The following is a 6983-nucleotide window of genomic DNA, read 5'->3' as shown; positions in this document are numbered from 1 at the left end:
TGGGGTCATCTGACCTCAGTCCTCTTTCCTGCCAGGGGCAGGGGGTCAGACACGATGATCCATTGTGGTCTCTTCTGACTCTACAATCTATGAATCTATGAATCTATGAAAGACAAAATCTTCCAGTTAAGTTACAATAAATAGCCTAGAACAGGGGCTGGCAACCTTTTATAACCTGTGAGCCAGAACAACCTGGCTCTGATCCAACATGGACTAGGTGGCTTCAGCAGCAAAGGGCTTTCCCCACATCAAAGCTGGGGCCCAGCAGATGGAAGTTATGCCCATTCATCTGCCTTTTCCCCAGCCTTGCTCTCCATCTGTGGCATGGGTACATCTTCCAGCTAGTGGGAAGCTGATCTGGAACCAGATACCTGCAAACTTCCCCCACTCCCCACTGTCACCCTTCCCCCACCCCTTTCTGTGGCATAGGCACAGGTGGTAGCTGCCCAGCCCGACTGCAGTCCCAGCTCCCCATCAACTGAAAGCTGGGCCCATGCCACAGTTGTAGGGGTGGGGGTGGGGGGTGGAACATGGCAGCAAGGACACAGTTTGAAGATACCTGGTATTAGTAAATGTCCCCTTGGGCTGGAAGCTGCACATGGGCTATAGCCAAGGAAGCAATGGCAGTGTGGGTACAAGCAAAAAGCCCCACAACACTGACCCTCTGCTGAAATGACTCAGTCTGCAGCAACCCAGAGCCTGGAGAGTGGGGAAAAGCAAAAATGGCTTGGGAGCAGCTGGAAATTGTCCAGCCCATCAGGCCATGGGCCCAGGCACAAGCACAGGCAAAGCTGTCCATTTCCACAGGCCAGATCCAGTGTCTGTAAAAGAAGTTAGATCTACTGATCCATGGTCTAGAAAGTGTTGCTCAACCTACACCCTATGGGCCAGATCCAATCTCTGAAGTGACTGGATCAGTCCCATGACATGAGCAATCAATAGCATGCATCACCTTCTCTATCTTGAACCTTGCTACCTGCCTTTCCTCCGCAGCTCTCCCCATTATCTCACTCTTCTCCTCCCCTATGAGAAGTGAGTGATGAATAGGCAATGTGTATGGGGAGCACAAGGGGGCACGTGCCTCCCCTGAGATTGGCTGCTGCTGAAGCCACTTCTGGCTTCTGTGGGCAGTCCCCACCCCCCACCCCTTGTTGTTGATATGGCTGTGGGCAGTCTCCGCTTGCCACCCGCCGCTCACCAACACTTCCCCTCTTGCCACTCACATCACTGCAGCCTCCTGTGGGCAGTCCCCAGTCGACCCACCCTCACCGCTGACATCACCACAGCCACCTGTGGGCAGTCACTCACTGCCACCATGCTCCATCACCATCGCTGCCACCTGTGGGTGGTCACCATGCCCCCCCCCCCCCCCCCCAGCCTCAGGAGGCATGCATCGTTCATGCAGTGATGATTTATGGTATAGCCAGATAACAAGCACCTGGTCTGCTGCTCTAAAAGGTTTAACTCTACTGGTCTAGGAAGACATCCAGTTATAATTTATTGATTTCAACTAATGGAGAATTTCCACATTTCTAAGTTGATCTAGTGGTTATTTATCCATACTATTCATTTTTCCCACCTCTTTTCTAGTCTGAATTGGTCCAGGTTCAACTTCCAGATATGATATCTTGTTATGCCTTTGTCTTCTACATCAAAGGGAAACTCACTGTCAAAAAGGCCTTCCCAAATAGTTGCTTGTAAATTATCATTAAATTAATACAACACTTTCCTCTGGTACAACTGAATAGTTTTAACTTCCGGAATCTCACTTGATTAGGCATACTTTCCAAACATCAAAATATACTTATAGGTTTTTTTCAGAAAGCTTTATAATTTATCATCATCCTTTTAAAAATGTGGACATGTGATCTGAATCAATAATGGCATCGTTAATTTATTTTATATTGAGGTAATAAAGCTATGACTACTATATACGTCTCAGTTTACACCTCCAAAGTCCATACTTGCACTCTTAGCTACAACATTGCACTAGAAGTGCATGTTGAGTTGTTTTTTCAAATCAACTTCTAAGGATTTTTCATTGACTCTATTCCAGAATGCAGTCACCTGTCTTTTAACTGTGACCTATTAGTTCTTTTAGCGCATATCATTCTTAAAATTAATTCCTACTACAGTAGTGTTTTTCTTTCTTTCTTTTCTCTATGGCAGTGGTTTCTAACCTTGGGTCTTGACCCCATTTGGGGTTACAATGATAAAAAATGGGGTTGCAAAGATGCTTCACTATGTTGACCGATTTATTTTGAATACACTTCCTGTTTATAAAAATGCAACTCTCACACAAACCAATTTTTCATCCATGCATGACAATTGGAGCTCCAATGCAAGGCACTTATTACAGTACAGGAAGCTGATGTAATATCAGTATATATATATTTTACATGACAGAGGAATCTAATAAGAATGCTTTTCTCCAAAAAGTTTCTGCTCCAAGCACTAGTAGTAAAACTAATTACAAGTATGAGAACAAGAAATGAAAGTAGTGCAAGAAAAAAGCAGAAATTTAATGAATCTTTCCTTGTTGATCTTGTCTGCATCATTTCGGGGTTGCAAAACATTTCCATTGTTTAATTGGTGTCATGTTGAGGAAAAACTTGGGAAGCCCTCCTCTGTGGCCTCTGACACTCCAGCGTATGAGTACCATCAAAATTGGCTAGTAGGTAGACTTGTCTGGAAAACAAGCTTTTGGGCAAAATTTAAATTTTTCCCAAATTGTGATGAAAATACAAAACACTTTTTTCTAGATATGGACATTTTTATCAACTCAATTGGAAACATGAAAATATTTGCAGAAGGAGAAAGTTTTTACTTTTCCCAAGCAAACTATGCTTTTTGGCTAACCACAAGACTACTGAGGAACTTGAAAGCCTGACCAACCACTTTTCCTAAGTTCGCCACCTGCCAAAGTGGAAAGAAAGGGAGAGGTAGGTAGGCAGGAAATTTCATCAAAATCGATGTGTACCCATGGAAAGTTTTCGTACTAATAAATTAACATTTTTTCAATGAAAAGCTGTTTTGTTGGAAACTGAGAGACCAGGTCTATTCATGAGTCCATTTCTATTTCTTTCCCCTTCTCTTACCTTAATAACAAAGATATTGAATAGCTCATGAATCAAGGAGAGTAGTTTATCAACATAAGTACAGTTGCCTATACATTACATTCTAAATAGAAAAGTCTAGAACTCAGTATAAAACAACATGATTCAAATAGATTTGTATTTTAATTCAATTCTTTCAGTCCATAAAATTGCAGAAGACAACAGTGGTTGGAACACCTTACCACGATTTTTTCAATGTCAGAATACAAACCTAATATAAGACAATGTTCTTCTTTTGTAGCTTTGTATGATTTGATTAGTTCAACCATAATTTAACCACTAATTAATAATGAATATGACATATTGCTAAATACCTTTGGTTTTACTTACTGATTATTAGTATCCTGACAAGAAAGTTGATTATAGGACATTTAATTGAGAGTGCTAGCTTGGAATGAACTTAAAAGGCAAAGGTAAGAAATTCTTATCTTTAGATAAAGATCTTTAGATTCAAATGTAGATGCAACTAAAGGAGATTGTATTAGAATCACACAAAGTATACTCATTCATCAACAAAATACGAAAAAGAACAGCAAGTAGAAAATAATTATTATGGTGAAATGACAGGTTCCACTATTTTATTTAAGCTGAAAAGAGCTTGTCAAAAAGTGAAAATAAAAACAATAGAAAGAAACAAAACTGACAGCAGGTATAGGCCTCCAATTCAGCCTATTATTTATGCACATTATTACAATTAAGTATATGCCTAAATCCTGCTGATTCCATGGAACTTGAATACAAGTATCGGTAACAAGCAAGATGACAGGATAAATGTCTCCTTTAAGTACAAATTCATAAACATTCCATATTTAAAGATTTTATCTAGCTGACCTACTGAAAGTAACCACATCTCCAGATGGAATGAGGAGATGGCAAAGCATCTGGTGGGTTTTTATATCTTAATGAGACAGAAAATTTCTATGCATACTGCCAAAATTTAAACTGGCTAAATACACAGCACACCCAACTCTAAAAAAAGCAGAGAATCATAGAAAATTACAGATGGAAAGGACCTCAGAAGGTCATCTAGTCCAACCCCCTGCTCAAAGCAGGACCATCCCCACCTAGATCATGCAAGCCAAGCGTTTCTCTAGCCAGGTCTTAAAAACTTCCAAGGATAGAGATTCCACAACCTTTCTGGGTAACCTGTTCCAGTGCTTTGCTACCCTCCCAGAGAGAGAATTTTTCATAATCTCGAACCTCAATTTCCCTTCCTATAACTTGAGACCACTGCTCCTTGTTCTGTCATCTGCAACCACTGAGAACAGTATAACTCCATCTTCTTTAGAACCCCCCCTTCAGGTAGTTGAAGCCTGCTATTAATTCCCCTCTTAGTCTTCTCTTCTCTAAACTTAATAAATCCCTTTCCTTCAGCCTGTCATCATAAATCATGTGCCCCAGGCTCCTTACCATTTTTGTTGCCCTCCACTGGACTCTTTCCAAGTTGTCCACATCCTTTCTATAGTCGGGGACCCAAAACTGGACACAGTACTCCAGATGTGGCCTCACCAGTACTGAATAGAAGGAAATAATCACTTCCCTTGTTCTGCTGACAACACTCCTACCACTGCAGCCCAGTATGCTGCTAGCCTTCTTAGCAACAAGGGCACACTGTTAGCTCATATTCACTTTATTGTCCACTATAATCCCAGGACCTTTTCTGCAGAGCTACTGCATAGCCAGTCAGTCCCCAGAATGTACTCATACATGGGATTGTTCTGCCCTAAGTGCAGGACTTTTTCACTTGTCCTTATTGAACCTCATGAGATTTCTTTTGGTCCAGTCTTCCAATTTGTCTAGGTCACTATGAATCCTAACCCTAGCCTCTAGCATATCTACAACCCCTCCTCCCCTCTCCCCATCCCCAACTTGGTATTATCTTCAAACTTGTTGAGGGTGCACACTATGCCATCTTCCAGGTCACCGATGAAGATATTGAACAAAACAAGCCCCAGAACCAACCCCTGAGACACTTCACTTGATAGCAGCTACCAACTAGACATCAAGCCATTGACTACTACCCTCTAAGACTGATGATGCAGCCAGTTTTTATCCATTCATCTAACTCATACTTCCTTAGCTTGCCTGTGAGAATGTTGTGGGAGACCATATCAAAAGCCTTGGTAAAGTCAAGTTATACTGCATCCACAGAGCCACTCATCTCATTATAGAATGCACTCATGTTGGCCAGGCATGACGTGCCCTTGATGAATCCGTGTTGACTATTCCTATGGCACAGACTACAACCACAGTAGGTAATTAAGCATAGTAAGAAGGGGGAAGAAGTAGCTACCTAGCTTCATTCTCATCTAAAGATTTCTCCATCAATGAGAAAACATAAAAAATGGACATAATTATGAAGAGAGGCACATGCTTGCCATCAAAGGGCTCAATCTTCTTCCCCTGACCTAAAATGGCAGTTGGATATCTTCCTATCATTTATGACAACTTTTCCTCTCCCTCTGCTAACAAGAATGTTGTGGGGAGCATTGCAACAAACTTTAGATGGACCTAGCAAAGTTAGGTAATTCATGATAGCAATTGAAATTCACTGTAGAAAAAATGAATAGTAGGGCACATTTAAAGGAATATTTTGACTACTTATCCCCATTGATGGGTTCTAAATTAAATTTGCCCATGCCAAGTAGCAAAAGAAAGGAGTGTTAGAGTTGTGAAATCAATTGGTTCAATACAGAATAGCAACCAAAAAAGCAAATATGATATTAGACTGCATCAACCAAAGGATATTTTATTATAATGCCATTACTGCTACTTTATGTGTATGCATAGTTTACTGTGTTAGTGTATTCAGATAGCATATAGAAGAAATACAAAATGCCCAAAAGGACACCTAGAAGAGACAGGTAAGGGCTTTTGTATGGGGGCAGGTCAAAAAAAGGATAAGGATAATTGAACAATCACAGAAATTAAAAGGCAAAACATTTAACATGGTACACAGGAAGTGTGCTTTCACACATTAGTAACAACTTATATAATGAAAGTTGCTGGTGTTGAGGCAAAGTAATTTAGTACAGTTCACAAATAGGTTTCATATCTTCATGAGCAATCTCATCTGTAGTTGTGTTATAGGAAAACAGTGTATAGAGGACTGGACTTTCATGCTTCAGGACATAAGCCATGCACTAGTAGCCTGGGGATAGGAACAAATATACATATGTGTATTATAAATTTGCCTAATATGGAGAAGTTTTATGTTTCTCTGGAGCCTTGAAAATTTACTGAAGTCAAAATTAGATCTGACTATGGGCAATTAGAATATTTCATTTAGATTGTAGTAGCATTACTGTGTCATATTAAACATTAGCACATGCTCTGAGTTATTGTCCAGTAATGTTTACTATGATCTCTAACACAATATCCAGTTCACTGATTGTTGATCCCAGACCTGGCACTATACTGGGGCCCATTCAAGATGTTGGTGCAGTGTCAGGGCCAGGACCAACAAGCAGCTGACAGATAAGCAGTCAGTTCCAGGGCATGAATTACACTAGTTAGTTCAAGACTCCACCCCCTCCATGTTTGCAGTTCCTAAAAACAACATGTGCACTGCACTAGAGCCAGTTCAAGACTCCAATGTGGTGTTGGAGCTGGAATCAACAGGCATCAAAATACGGTAGGTTGAGACTGACTCAAGTGCAATCCCAGGGCTCAGACAAACAATTAGCTGATTGTTGGTCCCATCTACAGGACCACAAATCACTCATAGTAGCCCCATGAAGTGGGACTGCAGAGTGCTTGTATTATTTCCATGTAGTGTTCAGGTGATAACAAAATAAGTACTACTTAATATGATCTAGAGCAGGGGTTGTCAGCCGGGGGTACGCCTACCCGTAGGGGTATTTAGAA

Source organism: Alligator sinensis, unplaced genomic scaffold (assembly GCF_000455745.1).
Source record: "Alligator sinensis unplaced genomic scaffold, ASM45574v1 scaffold183_1, whole genome shotgun sequence".
In the NCBI taxonomy this organism is placed as follows: domain Eukaryota; kingdom Metazoa; phylum Chordata; order Crocodylia; family Alligatoridae; genus Alligator; species Alligator sinensis.
The sequence above is the reverse complement of the archived record's forward strand: the minus strand, read 5'-3'. Positions refer to the sequence as shown.